The following is a 17,838-nucleotide window of genomic DNA, read 5'->3' on the forward strand; positions in this document are numbered from 1 at the left end:
AACCAGAGTTCTGCATGGAATTCAATTCTTTGAACAATTTTCAAAGGGGACCACCCAAGGAACATTCCTGTAAAGTTTGGAAGAAATTGGCTAAGCGGTTTATGAGGAGATGTCGTTTAAAGTAAAAGATTACGGACGACAGATGGACGCCGGACAAATTGTGATCACAAAAGCTCACCTTGTCACTATGTGACAGGTGAGTTAAAAACATTTACTTATTAATTATTATAGCACTGCGCATAGTAATATACTTTTCATTTTTTCATCCCCCCCCCCCTTCCCCCGGGAATATATGGCATACACAAACCAAACTTATACTCTCAATTGTTTCAAATGAACATTATTATTTATTAACTATTTTGATTCAATTAGCATTCACATTTAGTCAAGTCACCATGATTTGCATTTGAATTTTTGCTATTTGTAACATTAGACATACCTTATATACTTCATTTGTACCAAAATTAAACAAATAACGATCTGTATTATAAGATAGCACAATTTGAAAAAAAGAAAAAAAAAAAACTTTTATTACTTAATTAATTGCTTAAACAATAAACATACATTTTTCCATCCTTTTTTATGAAATTCAAAAGCCATTGCATTGCTCTTCATATTGACAAACAAGAAATAAAAATAGTTCATGTATGTAATCATCTATTTTATTTAATTTAAACAATCATTTGATATCATTATAATTTAGTTCTTACAAATCATGTAAGTAATTTCACTTTCAATAAATTGAGAGTTAATAAACAGTCACATGACAAATTCCTTTTATTGGATCTTCAATGTCAGATGGAAAGCTATTATTAAGGACCCAAGTGATGTTTGTTCCTGCATCTGAACTGCCTAAATGCAGCCAATTAGAAATTTTGCATTGAATGTTACATATTTGGGTTAATTAAGGGCTATAATCCCTGTCCCGACAATTTTGAAGATAGAACTTAAGAAAAGTTATTGACTGGCTAAAAGAAAAATATAAATTGAGGAATATAGGCAATGTAATCTTTACAGATATACAAAAATGATTTGCAGATACATATTTAGACTTATCGACATTTTACTTAATATCAAAAGGTTCTTACAAATTATTTATAATATTATTCTTCATATACATACACATTATTTAGTAAACAGTACTGTTTCAACAATTCAAACAAATACATAGTTACAAATCAAATGTTGCTGTATTATGGCAAACACTTGGTGTTCCAACAGTACTTTAACTGAACTGGAACCTCAGATCAACCCATAAAGAAATGGAGTCTAGTAACTTCCCACTCGCCTGCCTCTTGGAACAACTGGGCCATGATTTTACCAGTTACCAGTAAGTGTTCTTTTAGACCATCATGTTGGTCAAAAATGTAATCAGACAAATCAAGACTGTCCGTAACTGGAAATCGGACCTGTTTCAATACATAGGCCACACTTTTTTTATCCAACTCCTTCCAAATGATGGGTAGTGACATGGACATTCCTCAATCTAACTTCTGCAGTGACTTCATTCATTTCTTTAGTCAAATACGGACAGTGTGAGCTGGTGAGATAGACAGCTCCTGTGACATCACATTTTATTGTGAAGAATGTCCAGCATAGATGGCTTGTCATCTAATGTAGCTAATATGTCCGCCCGGTCAGCTCAATCGGTAGAGCGTTGGACTCTGAATTGGACATCCCGGGTTCGATTCCCGGGCGGACCAGGTCACCTCTGTTGTGATTGGTTATGAAATCCTTTCTACGACCATTCGCACTGTACCACTGCACCTGGCATGTACAGAAGCTGTCAGTTCCTTGCAGAGGTGAAGGCACCTAGTACTGGTTCTGCCCAGGATAGGTATGCGGTGGTTGAACTGTCACTCTGGGACCCTTCAATGTGCTCACGCCGGGACCCGGAGTATAAACTACTAACACCACCACCTGGCAGCCTGCTCTGAAGCTTGTCCATAGCCCCATATGTATGGCCAGTCATCCATTATCCCCATTTTAATGATAATCTGAAAATAATCCCAAGCACATTTATATGCATATTTATTATATCATATCCGTTTCTATACACTTATCTTCTCTAGGATGTTCAAACAGGCTTGATGTGACAATACAAAAGATATTGAATTTTCTGTCTGATTTAAAATGATTTGTAATATAAACAGGACAGGTGAAACTTCCTATTCGACAAATATCTTTTTTTATTGTCATTTCCAAGCATTTTTTATGATTAGATTATTTAATATTTCACAACTTAAATTCTATCAGGAAGTCATAAGATTAACCATCTATATATATATAATAAATCATATATATATATTTAATATATAAAAACAAGTCATTATACAATTGATATACACAAATTAAAAACGTATTTATACTTCTGAAACACTGTTGCACAAGCCACTGGGCACAAAGAGGTTGATGAAGGTTTTCCTGATGCCCTTTGAGGTTTCCCCACAATAATGAGAAAGATGACCTCTGAGAGAGATGGTGGTTATTTCCTGAAACATTAAATTTATACATGTTGTATATAATTTTAAAAAAAGGACACTTGAATGACAATATACAGAATGCTGTACATAAAATTCATAAGTCCTATAAATAAATGCTTTTGAAAAATTCCAGAACATATAAACAGCAAAACCCAAAACCTCTTGATTTTGTTCTCAATTGGCCAACAGAGGAAGTATTTTTTTTTCAAGAATCCATGAAAACCAGTGATATAAAACTGCTGACAAAAAATTAGATCATGCATTTTTCTTTAACTGTTAGTAATAGTTTAACCCACAAAACATTGGCTTTCAAACGAAAATATGCAAATCTGCGATATGATCTATGTCAGCAGTCTTTTATCATTGGTTTGCAGATACTATTAAACCCAAAAATTTGCTCTTTCCAAGACAAAAAAAAATAAAAAAGTTGTAAAAATGGTAAATTTGTGAGAGTGCATGCAGCTTTAATAATAATTAATATATTCTTGTAATGAAGCTGTAATGTGCTAAAAATAGAACCCAATGAAAAATAAGCATATCCTAATAAGCCTAGCTTTAATATTATGAAGTATTTACTGAAACAAATAGACATATATAGGCAAATGACTGAAAAGCTACCATAATTAAAGCTGCACTATCACAGATTAAACATTTCGACAACTTTTAATTTTTGTCTTGGAACAAGCCAATTTTTGCTACAATCCATGGAAACCAGTTAATAAGACTGCTGACAAAAAATTAGATCGCGGATTTTTATATTTAAGTTCATAAATTGATGTTTTATGCATTTTTCTTAAACCGTTAGTAAGGTTTTAAGCTCTAAAACATTTTCGAAAATATGAAAATCTAAGATCTGTTTTTTTATCAACAATCTTACATCAATGGGTTGCAGATATTTACGCAAAAATTTGCTCTTTCCAAGACAAAAATAAAAAAGTTGTAAAAATGGTAAATCTGTGAGAATGCAGCGTTAAGAGTATTTTTTAAACTTATAATGAAAGTCATTTGCATTTATTTTACATAAGCACGAAAACTAATGTGTTATTTATTCTGAACTCCTTTATAAAAATGTAGGACAAAACATCCCATGTCATTTTTGACTAAGGGGACAAAACATGTCCAGCCCATTTAGACGGGGTTGACAAAACAACCCAGATCATTTTGACATGGTGGACAAAATAACCAGGAAAATATTGGCAGTTCAAAAAGTTAAAACCCCCCTCCAATCCTACCAACACTTGAAAGATTAAAACTAATTGGCCATTATCAAGATGTGTTTTATTACCCCCAATAAACACCCTTTTTCACTTAATTTATTAGGTTTAGAAATGTTACTATGGAGATCTTTATCACAGCATAAGGAAGACACAGTGACTTTAATCATAAGGATTTGCTACAAAGCTACAGTACAATATTAAGTTCAGCATTATGATAATCCTTACTTCAAAACACTCTTCTTAAAAAGGTGTTCAAGGCCAAAATCTAATATTCATATTCATTACAGGCTGCTTTGCATGACAATTATTAATTTCAGATATTTGCTTTAAGCAATTTATTTTTAATTATAAAAACACTTTCTCATAGTTTTCAGTTTTCATCTTCTTTTTGATATTGACAGGTTAATATTAAAGGGGCCTCATGTGTTTTTAATATTTACGTTAGTCTTATATTAAAGCTGCAACCTCACAGATTGAACGTTTTGACAACTTTTTTTTAAATTTTTGTCTTCGAACAAGCGAATTTTTGCGTAAATATCTGCAAACCAGCGATAAAAGACTGCTGACAAAATATCAGATTGCAGCTTTTCATACTTCCATCCAAAATTGATGTTTTATGCATTTTTCTTAAACTGTTAGTAGCAGTTTAAGCTGTAAAACATTAAATTTGGAATGGAAATATCAAAATCTGAAATCTAATCTTTAGTCAGCAGTCTTTTATCACATAAGCAGGTATTTACGCAAAGAAATTCTAATACATAAAGTTTAAACAAAAAATAAAAAAGTTGGAAATCAATACATACACAAGTTGACTAACATATATTTTGAATAATAAACCTTAAATTACTTTCCAAAGAATGCATTTAAGGAAAAGTTACTTACTGAAAACAAGACTGTAACAATGCATGTATTTTAAAGTGAAAACGCATATATATTATGTATTTTAAAAATGTAATCCTTTATACTTTTTACTCTTTCTGTTTTTAAAAAGGATGTAACCCTAACCAAATCATTTTATTTTTGGCCCTTCTATAACACAATCAAGAATTTAGCCCCACATTCCAGAATGCAGGGCTTAAATTGTGTTATCATTTTGATCACTGACATGACATCATTGACAAAATAAGGATTCAAAAATCTTTGTTTCCGCCCAACTGACCCTATTTTTATCCTTCTGATGCTTTTTTGTTTTTGGTGTTTTGATCAATACCGTAAATGACTGGGTATTAGACGCACTTTTTTCCCTCAGATTTTGATGCAAAAAAATGTCTGCGTATAATACCCAGTAACAATTTTTTGAACTTTTTTTCTGATGTCAATTTCAAGCCGAGAGTTTGTTTAGATTTATGTAGAAAGGGATGTTACTCGCGTCATATTGATCGAGTATATACGGGTTAAAACGGCAGTTGAAGATCGGGATACGGTATATCGTAAGACGTTTATAATTTCAACAAAAATATTTTATATTTGGACACCCATAATTATTTCCCAAAATAATTTATTTTGCGTACCTAATTTTCGGACACCCAAAGGACATCAATCATAACTTTCATAGTTACCAAGTTTCACAGATGAAGAAAATTGATTTTTATCTTTACACTGCCTGGCTCGATTACCTAACCGGCGTATACACCACTGTGACAATTTAATTAGTTACTACCCATCCTAAACGATTTATTGCCTGTTGAAAAGGAAGTGTGATATATTTATTTGAGGATTAAACAAACAACAAGGGCAATCAAGGGATTAAGAAAACATCGACATGGCATGTTTGTAAAACGATCTGCCAATAAGCAATGTCCATGCTCTCCACGAGATCCTCGTGGGCATAACTGTAAGTTATGTGACGTCACACAGTGTGACTCTTTGATCTGAAGCCGATAGAATGTGTTTATTCAGTTCAGTGCATGTATAAAATGGTGTTTTAATTAACTTCATGAAGGATTTACACTTATAGGCGTAATAAATAAGTTTATGACCATTGATTACTACGGATAAATTAATAAGTGGTAAAAAGCAAACATGAAGAAAAAAGGCAGGTTAAACAAACATGTAAATAAAATGTAAAAATGATAATTTTCTATGTATTCGGAGAGCGAAAAAAATAATTAATTTATGGTGTCCGAACTCTTGTGAATTACGGTATTCAATATTATTTTGAATAATAAATTGAATTAAACAATAATCAAACTTACATATAAAAAAGCAAAGTTGGGCACTGTCAAAATATTTTTTTGCTTAACATAACTTTTCATTCTCGACAGTATGGTTTTAAAGATAACCATCGCCATTTTCACGAAAAAAAAATTTTTTGTCACTGTCAACAAACATGGTGGCTGAAAATGCCGGACGATTTTGACATTTTTTCTATGCGTCTTTTAACCAAAAACATAGATTAAAAGTTTTTTTCTCGGATTTTTCACAGATTTTTTTCCCTGCGTCTAATACCCCCTATCGTCTTATACCCAGTCATTTACGGTATGTGCTTTTTTAGTAAAGACCTTAATAATTCCCTGATATAGGTCAGTTTGCCAAAGAAACATGGTCCTAAAGAAAACAACAGTTACCGTATGCCTACCTTTTTTGATATTTAAATGGAAACTATGAATACTTTTTTTTGGCCTAAGCAACAATTTTTGTTTGAAGCCAGATGTGCATACTGTGTATTTTTTTACTTAATTACATTGTATTGTCTGCGAATTACCAATATCAAATCCATTGTCCTATTTAACAGGATAATGGTTTTGATATTGGTCCCATGTATTATCATTATAAAAAGTGTAGGAATTTTATTCAAGACCATTTGCAAGATGTGTCATGTTTGGTGTCAATATTATGCTTGAATTATCATATTTTATATTTGTCATTGTTAGATATTTAATTTGTATAAAAAAATGAGCAATAATAAAACCTCTAAAGTTTTTTCCTCAGTTGGTAAGAATTACACCTGTTGTTGTTGTTGGGTTAATAAAAGTCTGCTTGCCTATGGCTCCATTATGGCTTGACCCTGTCACACCCCCTAGTGTGACTGAAACATATTTGTGAGGCCAAAGGGGGATCTATCTGGTGGTGGTGTTAGTAGTTTATACTCCGGGTCCCGGCGTGAGCACATTGAAGGGTCCCAGAGTGACAGTTCAACCACCGCACACCTATCCTGGGCGGTGAACCAGTACTAGGTGCCTTCACTTCTGCAAGGAACTGACAACTTCTGTACATGCCAGGGGCAGTGGTACAGTGCGAAAGGTCGTAGAAAGGATTTCATAACCAATCACAACAGAAGTGACCTGGTCCGCCCGGGAATCGAACCCGGGTTGTCCAATTAACAGTCCAACGCTCTACCGACTGAGCTAACCGGGCGGACAGGGGGATCTATCTTCATTGAATGTCAGTATTTATTTTAGCTCCACCCCTTTTACTTGACCTGGCATCGCCCCTTTCACTGAACCTGACATCTGATTGGCTGAATGAATATGCCTTTTAAAGGTTTCCTTATGACTGACAGCCCCCACCCCCCACAGAGAAAGACTGGTCATTTGAGACAATCACTATCATATTTTGAAAAGGCGGCTATATGCATGACTATGAATTGGCTTGTAATTGATTTAAGATAATGATTATTATCTGCAGTTATGCACTTAAATTCATAAAAAATTCATGTTCCTTATACTATGAAAATTTTGGAAGAAATACATGACTGTCAATTTAGAATTGAACTTAATTTCCATGTAAATATCCTTAAATTGTATAACATGTCGAAGGCAAAATGTAGATTTTCACAGATTGATACAATTGCTAAAAGGCATGTTCATTTTTTCAAGATAATGACATTAATAGAAGGTTTCTACTTTGTGTAAGGTTTTCTGAATTTAAACATTTTTTTTTGTCTTCAAGTTTCTTAACGTTACCAAATAAAAAGAACTGTCCTCCAGTTTGTATTATGTAGAATAAGATGTAATTTGGAAGTAACTGTAATTTGTTACAAAGATGGTTTAACCAAAACTTAATGAAAATCCCAAAATGATTTCGTGCATTTATATATACATATAGCCCGGAATAGTTGTAGCCCGAAATTATAGCTATTCTAGTTTTTCCGACCTAATCCTCCGGTACAAACAAAATTAAACCGTTGTAATATACACACATTACTTCGGAAACAATAGAGTCATTGGACTGTTACATGAATTTCAATAGCTCGAAATTCACCTTTTATTTGTTACTTCCGGGCTATATGTATTAACATAACAGGGTTTTCCCATGCTGGTACAAATAAAAGGCGAATTTCGAGCTATTGAAATTCGTGTAACAGTCCAATGACTCTATTGTTTCCTATGTATAATTCCGGGCTACAACTATTAAGAGCATATACTATCACACTCATCTGATATATTGGGGATTAAATTTATGTACCAGTACATTATCTTACAGAATGATAGTGATAGTCATTATCAAATTATTATCCTGATTAATAAGTAAGTTGTTGAGTGAAAACTATTTTTAAATTGAGACAATAAGGTGGAATTATGACATGTTAAGTTATTGAAAGCTTTGAAGATTTTATACAAAAGTTATAAGTTGTCTCAATTTATGATTTCGAAAACCATTAAATTGGCAGGCCTAAGCATCATGAGCCACTCACAGACTTTGATGGAATTGGTAAAAGACAAAAAATAACTAGAAATGTGTCCATAGGACACGGATGCCCCCACTTCGGTTTTTTGTCACAGAAAATAAGCCATAATGATTTTTGAAGTATTTTTGGCAAAAAAGCGATTTCCATGGCTATCAAACTTGATCAAGATATTATGGTCACAATCATGTATGTAAAGTTTGGTGAGGATTGGACAAACAGTTTTCAAGAATTAGATTGGAAACATATATTTTTGAAGTATTTTTGGCAAAAAAGGGCCGTAACTCCTAAATGACTAAAGCGATTTCCATGACTATCGAACTTGATCAAGATATTATGGTCACATACATGTGTTTAAAGTTTGGTGAGGATTGGACAAACGGTTTTCAAGAATTAGATCGGAAACAATCTTCGGGACGTACGTACGTACGTACGTACGGACAGACGTACGTACGGACAAGGGCAACCCTATATGCCGCCACTTTGTGGGGGCATAAAAATATTTACTTTCTTAGTGTTGCAATGCAAAAGATACTGGGCCTTCTTTCTATCGAGTAAAACATTCTTAATATATAAAGCTTTTTTCCATTTGCCAAATAATGGTAAATTATTTGAACTTGATTTTGAAAATAATTATTTTTTATCCTGACTATAAAATTATTTAGTCTTTAAAACAGACTCTCTTCCTTTTAAACTCTAAAATATCTTTAAAAATAAAATAAAATACATTTAAACCCATTAAGATTTAATTAATTATTTAAACAGGCCAGACTCTGCACTGCCTTTTCAGTAAGGATTTTAGTCAAAATCATATCTTCGTAAGAACATGACAGTACACCATAGGTAATTATGACCCCCCCCCCATAATTACCGGTATGCATATTATGCATATTTGTATACATGTATTAGCTAGACAATATACAACGGTAAGTGTATTGTATATATTAGTGAGCAAATAAATGCATTAATAAATAAATAAATACAGATTTATACTGGTAAATAGATTTATAAATATAAATATTTTAGGAAAGATAAACATTAGATAAAAAATATTATCAAAGCCTTTTTAGCCATATTGTATTGGCTGGTGGGGTTACTCAAAATTACCGTGCATGGTCCGCTTACAACCAATTAAATATTTTCAATAGCTCTGAGAATGATTCATACAATCTTTGATATGATGTCAGTTTTTTTTACATGAGGCCAGAGTTTTTATATCTTTAGATTTACGGGAGCGCCGTACCTAAATATTGCAAAACCCAAATAAAAATAAAATTCATTTTCGTAGTTTTATTTTTATTTTTTCCGACGAACGTTGCTCCAATGTTAAAAACAAAATAAAATTAGTGTTCTATAACCCATATCTCAGAACCAACAGTTAGCGACGCGAGCTGTTATCGGCTCACGTTTGCGGTAACTGAACGCACGGCTGGTGTACCAATTGTCATTCAATATCGGTCTTTTTACTGCACAAACCACGTAAACCAGTCGGAAATACGCGGAGAAACAGAACAGGTACCCGTTACCATAACAACGTCCTGTCAAAAGTGAAAGTACTTTTTGTCATACCCCTTATTTCTCGCAATTTCTGCAGCTATATAGAAATGTTTTTCTACAAAAAACGTTCCGATGTTTATATTTCATTATTTAAATCAAACCGTGGTGAACTTAAAGCGTGTTTATTGTGATTTTTTTTTGTAGATTCAGTATGTTGTTCGCGTTTCGTGGAATGATTGCGAAACTTCCGGTCAAAATAAGGAGACAGAAATTCGTGGGTTGTATTGTCTATTAAAAGTCGTTGGCGCACGTCGTATATTAACAAGGATGAATTGGATTACAGCGCAAAAATGTATAGCTTCTGACAAACACTAACTGCAAAATGATATCGTGTTCATCATAGTCAAAATGGATATTTTTTTCTGAATTTGACTCTGGGGAGCATTGAACACACTGCTTCACAATCACATATTTGAAGAGAAAAACACAAGGTATCGTGATATTCGTAGTTGTTAATTAGTTTAATAATGATTTCGAATTTAAATCGTTATAGAATACTGAAAATGATGTAATAATAACATAGTGTGTGTTTCCGATAAAAGAGAAAAAATCTGAACACAAGATATCTGGCAGTCAGTGCAAGAAGTCAAACTTATCCGTTGCTTATTGCCAACGGGCATAGCTGGAATTAGAAGGATATTTTTCAGGACTGATTCTAAAATCAGTTCTTAGACCTGTTTTTTTTTAAACATATAACACTTGTAAAATTTATCTGAATGCTCCCGAATTTTCTTTGGTGAAGTACATAAATGTAGATTTTGACTGTCTGTGTATCCGTAAGCCCTGTCAAACTTTGAAGTGAAGAGGAATTTCCATCAGGGCTTCTACTTTTTTTTGGTTATATTTTCTATGTAAAAACCACATCACGGTAAATTGTCACGGTGCTATTTCGTTAAAGACAGAAAAAACACATTTGACCTCCTTATTATACCGTGTCTGAAACTGTGTTCAATGTTTGATTACTTCACAATGGAAAGGATATGCTTATATTATGGGCAAAATGTTAGAATTGGCCATTTAAACTTCTTTATTACACTGACATGTTTCATAAAATCCATGGGTTGATAACATTTGCACCTCATATGCATAGATGCATTCGAACAAATATATACAATTAATTTCAATGAGCGCTTGAACTCACAGTGTTGAGGTCAATATTTTCAGTCATTAAAAGGATCTTTTAATTATGCTTTTGAAACTTTATGGTGATCTATCACCCTTTTTTCAGCCTATGAAATAGCTGACACAAGTAAGGTGTGCTTTGTCTTCATGATATAAGAAGTTTTAAAAAATAAAAAAAAAATCGGAGAAAAATCCGTTTTATTTTTATTTATTTCTCCTTTGGGACATTTTATGCATTTTATTTTTATTTTTATTTCCTCCTCCTTACCCAACTTTTTGAAAAATCTCCCGTAAATCTAAAGATAAAAAACTCTGGCCTGGCATGGCTTGACTTGATCAATATAAATTTTATATTATATGACTTGCACAATTCACATGACTTTTCATATATATCCTTTAAGTTTTGTGTGATAATAGATCTTTGATCTAAATTTGTGATTCAAAACTTAAAGATACATATATATATATATATATTTACTGCTTCGGAATCACACTTTACACACAAGACATGTTAAAATAGATTATTGTACTCACTGTTTTTTAATTTAAGTTTATTCATCAAACTCTGTCACTCTAGCTGTCTCTGTATTATCAGCATCACACATCAACTAAAAAAAAATAATAATAAGAATTATAACAAGAAAGGTTCAAGAAGTTAAAAAATATATGGGCTGTCATTGGACATATAATATTACAATTTACCATGATTCCATGAAATATTTTTACAAACTAGCAAACCTGAACTCTTTAGTAATTTTTTACATCTTTGTGAGATTTTGCATAAAGCATCTATCTAATTCTTTGTTAATTTATCACATTAAAATTAAAATATATTGATTAACTGTTCTTTTATTTATTTTATAAATATCTTATATGTTGTGCACCAGTCAATTGTAACCCTGGCGCCCCCAGGTCCAGGGAATAGCGGGGACTTTGACTTTCGGTCCAGCCAACCCTGGGTCTAATACCCTCCCCTGCGGGAATGAACTGATGGTAAAACCCCGGCCAAATGCCCCTGCACACCAGAGACTCTATATAAGGCCCAATCTCGGCTAAATTTGGCTCAAAGACAAAACCACTGCGGTCACCCGGCCCTGCTTGGCCACATAGAAAGTAAAAACACGGCCCATTTCCCGACTATTCCCAGTATACCCCCGGACCGGGGGGGGGCGTGGTTAGTAACCGTTACAATTGACTGGTGCATTGGTTATAATAACTGAGAGGCCTCAAAGATGCTCACATGACTGTGACCTTTTTGACCTTTTAGCAGATTAGAACAAAGAAAGGATTTTTAAGAAATATACTCAATGAAACAGAGTGAAACTTTATTCAGGGGCTATACACCGTATGATGAAATAGCGAAAGAAGAGATTTGTCGAAAACTGACATGAATTTGGTATCAATGTGTACAATGCGTTGAAACTAACTAACTGAAGTACCACATAGTTTACAATTAATTGATTTTTCACATTTTTTTTCCATTAAAAAAGATTACTAGGTGGGTATACCTAGTATAATTAATTTTTATGTGTGATTGGCTAGTCGATGTTATCACTTAATGTAACCAAGCTAGGTATATATTAAATCAAATAAACAAATGTAAACTTTCATAGCAGTGGATACAACACTGGACTGCAATTTTGGCGACCACAGTTTGAACCCGGTCTCTGTTATTTTTTCGTACATTTTGATATTTTTTTACCAATTATGATATCAAAAGGATAAACATTTTATTGAATAATTGTCCTGTATACTGGGACTGACCCTACTGTTTGTATAGTCCATTGGTTAAAAAAAATAGATTAAAAAAGAGAAAAAAATAATTGTATTTAGTGTGTTTAAGGTAGCACTACCCTAATGAAAACCTCCACTTGAAATGCTTCATTTTAATGTTTTATCCTTTATTGTTAAGCACATACCTACACATCTTTTGTGGGTTCATGTGAGCAGTTCAACTTCAAAGCAACCCAGAAGCTGACATACATGCCATATCCCCCGGAGGGGGAAAAATCCCCCGGAATTTCGACCCATCCCCCGGTCTCCCGGAGGGGGATGAAAATCCCCCGAAATTAAAAAAAGTGTGTTTAAAATTACGCAAAATTATCACAGGGTTTAATTATATATGCCTGTTTGCAGTTATAATGCCCTTCTTGTCTTAATTGGATTATCAACTGATGGTGTGTTTTAACAACACCAATTGGGTGACACTCAATAAGTCAGCAGGGCACATTTCATGCATTGTTTTGATTGAAACTGTCAGAATTTGCATAAGAAATGTCAATTAGACTGGTCAGATAAAAGGACGATTTTCATTGGTTAAAACTATAGGTTTTATCCAATCAGAGAGGATGTAACAAATTAAAGTGTTAAAACATGTGTCATTGTCATCAAAATGATTTATGATTTAAAGGTGACAGTACATTATTTGGTAAAGAAAAGGATTAAAATAACTAATAGACAATGCTGTTCTTTGTTATGACCCACTAATATGTTTACATACATGACATGACCTTCATCTCAAATATCGGAAAATAACAGAACTTCCAGAAGAGAAACTGAAAGTAGACAATTCGGATGAAATGACTTTTATTTATTTTAATATTATGGTGATGTTTTTTTATTTTTTGATGAATGCCAAAAGATGATATGTTTATGAACTTAAACAATAAATTATGCATTTGCTTTTTATCAGAAGCAAACAAATCTGACTATTTGGGAATTGAAATGAAAAATATTGATAAATCATTCCATTCTCTCTATTAGTCTGAAAGTCATCATTTATGATCATAATGAGCAGATTTTGTATCCAATTTTAGAGGAAGGTAAGCCCATTAAATTGTCTCTGAAACATATTTTTCTGTGAAGTATTCTATTTTGCAAGTGAGTGCTTTTATTATGCAATATTTGATCGATTTAAACCATAAAATACTTCACTTAATACAATTTCAATATTTTTCAAAACACCCCCGGTTTTTGCACAAACCCGTTTAGACGTTACTGGCTAAGGTCACAAATCCGAACACTTTCATGTTTTTTACAATTATCTTGGAGAGTTTATGTTGTAGTAAGTTAAACTGTATGAAACATCTTTGGTTCATGTGAAAACAGCTGTCAAAGTACAGATTCACGATCTCGTCAATATTATGTCGAAAATCGTTCAATTTTATGGATAGTAAATCACCCTTCAAAATACGCTATGGAGGGCACAAATACCGAACACTTGAAAAGCGAAAATACATGGTCATACAATTATAATTAAAAAGTATGCTATATTAAATAAATGGCATTTTTTAGAAAAATGCTTAACAAAACAAGATGAAACTTCGCAAGTGTGACCAAGGCAAGCCTCTGTATTGATCTAGATCATAGAATAATCGATCACAGTAAACAAACGCGTGTTTTAGCCTGTTAGGAAATGTAACGTCAACCAGTAAGGATTGGAAGAATGTATTACACGTCTATAATTTTAGACTGGGGGGCGGGGGGGGGGGGTAGCTACAATAATGAGCGATTAGGGATACTTTTTTTATTATTTTGACATTTCATGTGTATCCCTGTAACTGCCATAGTCTTAAAATCGTCAAAAGACCCATTGATGGTCATTTAGGTGGACTATGGGGGGGGGGGGGGGGCATGGTTACAAATGACTGGTGCAACCACTGGGACACCATTTTTTATTATTTTGATATTTCTTAAAATACTCGTTGACGGCTATTTAGGCAGAGTAGCCCCACTCCCTGTCGAAGTGTGGATAAGAAGAGGACTGTTTCAAGTGAACGTTCTTTACTAGATGTCCTACTTATTGACTGTTTATATATTCAAGAATCAAGACAAAAAATTTAATGGAAAAAAATAAATGACTTACCAATGGGTGTTTGAGATATCCATTTGGCACCACTTTAGTGCCATTCATCGCTCTTCAAAGCTCCATAAAACAAAATCATTCGTCTAACACATTCCCGACATCTTAACACAGATGGTATTGATTACTGTGACATGTTGGTGTTAAACCGGTTTGAAGGTGCATTCACTCGAGTAATAAAGTCAACGATGCTTTCTTAAGTACTGCCAGATAAGGTTTACCACAATTAATAATGTTGTTTCAATATTCCTAAAAGAATGAATAAATGTCGAAAACAATGGTTCTTATGAAGGATATCGAGTTAAATTTGAAAGAAATGAGCATTACACACGGTATTTCTACCTTATGAGACTATAGTAGACCACAATAAATCTTTTAGCATTTACCAATCATTTAATATTTTTTGCGCTTTCTGCTATTAAAAACACGGTTACAATCTTGTTATTAGTAATAAATATTTTCAATAAATGCATTATTTAGTATGTAGTTAAAGGTTTATCAGTCACAATTGATGTTTGTTATATATGTGTATGTATTGAGTTTGAATAACAGTGTCACTAAACAAAAAATAAACAAATTTACGCAATTTCACAACCTTTTTTTCCAGTTCTTCTGGATTACCCTGTATCCCCTGCCTCGAAACGAAAAGTTAACTTGGACGACATCGGTACGTTGTGGTTGGGGGGGGGGGGGGGGGCCCCCCCCCCCCCCCTCCTTCTGGCCACTTAGTGCAATTGCAAAATTAATTTTGATGCGTGAGGGATATACTTAAGCGACGATGTTAACCATTGCTTCAATATTTATGCATGCATATATGTACTTGTTGGCATTTTGGGTGCCTCATTTCTACATCAAAAATGCTCAACCAGGTATGAGTTTATTGTATAAGTTATAGCTCGTAGTTTGTAAAATGTGGTTCTTTAGCAAATTTGTTTTAAATACGAAAAAAAGGTGTTGCTTCCAAGGTATGCATGATCAAAATATCCATAAATTATGTATGAGTCCCTTTTGCTGAGTGGTTATGCTATTTATTTGTCCATGACGTAAAAAGCGTAGGTTCACACCTGATTAAAACAAGACTTTATTTTCATACTTTCATTGTATTTTGTTCTGCAATTTCAGTATCAAAGAGTTAACTAATTATTTCAGACACATTACCTGGAAAATGATTATTTGGTGCCAATGAGGTACGAGTCCCTTTAAGAATGACAAAGTGTTTTTACAATCAGCTAGATAACACGTTCATTTTTTCCACATATACAAGATGATTTACAAGTAATCATCATATGTGTATTTTTGCTTCACTGCTATCTTGTTTGTTTGTTTGTTTATTTGAGTTTATCAAGGTCTGCCCGCGCCCATTGGCTGCATTATGGCTTGACCCCGCCGTGACGCCATCACGACTTAAATTGTGTTTAAATGCCATAAGTGACATGAGATAGAAGTGACAGCAATTCGCAGTCAAATCCAGACATTGGAAGACTTGAAGAAACAGAATGAGATACAAGAAATCCGGGTGCGATACCCTAGCTCTTTGCGAAGAGACCTCTTGGTTCTTTAACGTGCTCGGTGTAAAGCACCGATACACGGGATACAACTTTCCTGGGTAGAACCAGTACTGAGTACACCGCTTTCCCAAGCACTACCCTTTAAATGCCAAGCGCCAGGCAAGGGAGCTACTTGTACCAGCTTTTAACGTCTTTCGGTATGACGCGGCCCGGGATCGAACCCACGACCTCCCGCTCCGTAGGCGGACACTTAACCACAAGGCCACGGAGACGGTACCGTTCTCACTGCTATCTTGTAGGATGACTGGCTTATATACTACTACCGGGTATGTAGTAAAGTGACAACATGGCATTAATTACCAATAGCGTTTATTTTGTAATGCAAAATTCACCAGCCTTACATGTTTGTATAGTTCGATATTTTATTCTAAAACATATACTAGTATTACTGTTTGAGGAAGGCATTGGCACATGATGCATGTTAACATTCTAAAATGCCTTGCAGCATTTTTAATGGTGTTTAGCTTGGACCAGCTCAAAACCAAATAATAGGGGTTGGAAAGTCTTTAATATGGTTATTAAAATAATTCAACTAGGGGTTGGAAAGTCTTTGTTATAGGAGTTAAAAAGTCCAAACAGGTAGGGGTTGAAAAGTCTTTGAAATAGGGGTTTAAAAGTCTAAGGGTTGAAAACTGAAAAGTGTTCTTTTTTAGAAGGGTTAAAAAGCCTCTTGGGGTTGATAGGTCCTGCTCCCCTGCAGAACAGTGTGTATGAAATAAACTATTATCTTAGGTAAAACATTTCATATGGATTTCCATCAATTAATTACATCTTCATTAAAAATCAAGAAAATGGTACATTTTCTGTGTAAAGGTACTGACAACCGAAATAACATTTTCAAGCGTAAAAGTGAGTATAGCTTTGAAAAAATGAATAAGTTCTTAGTCGTTTGTAACCACAACTTAATCGATTAAAAATGGCGTCTGAGGAGATGAAACTAGTGTAAAGATATTTAAAAAATGGAATTTGTGTCACTGGTTAAGTAAGAATACTTCAGGTAATTTTTGATATGATTTATTGCATTCAAATTCATTAAAAGATGCTTAAATCTTATCGCTAAGATATCAGCACAGAAGTATTAGCTTGGAATTGGATGGATACAATGTCAGGACACAGGTAAACAATAAAACAAAACTTCAAATATATTCCTAAATAAATAAATAGGTGTTCTTTTAAGAGATTTAGGAAAGTTGAAATATTTTCCCATTAAAATTTATTGCCAGAACCTCCAATTGGATTAAGCCCATTGCCAATGTTACCAATTGGAAGATTCCAATGGGACAATGTTCCAATTGGAGTTTTCCAATTTCCTGACTTTTCCCATATTGAATTGTGGGAAATATCCAATTGGAAAAAATGGTCGACGGGATTTTTTTTTACAAAAAATGATAAAAAGTACTAT

The 17,838-nt window shown here is 33.6% G+C and overlaps 1 long non-coding RNA gene across 1 annotated transcript; it reads right to left on the reverse strand.

Moving 5' to 3' along the window:
* Positions 1–514: 514 nt before the first annotated feature.
* On the reverse strand, positions 515–14,977 carry LOC128203155 (uncharacterized). The gene is made up of 5 exons (XR_008255879.1): positions 14,872–14,977; positions 11,541–11,614; positions 2,370–2,492; positions 1,061–1,997; positions 515–946 (listed from the first exon to the last, which is right to left on the reverse strand). It is a non-coding gene; the product is annotated as an uncharacterized LOC128203155 (long non-coding RNA).
* Positions 14,978–17,838: the final 2,861 nt, after the last annotated feature.

This window comes from Mya arenaria, chromosome 9 (assembly GCF_026914265.1).
Source record: "Mya arenaria isolate MELC-2E11 chromosome 9, ASM2691426v1".
Classification (NCBI taxonomy): Eukaryota; Metazoa; Mollusca; class Bivalvia; order Myida; family Myidae; genus Mya; species Mya arenaria.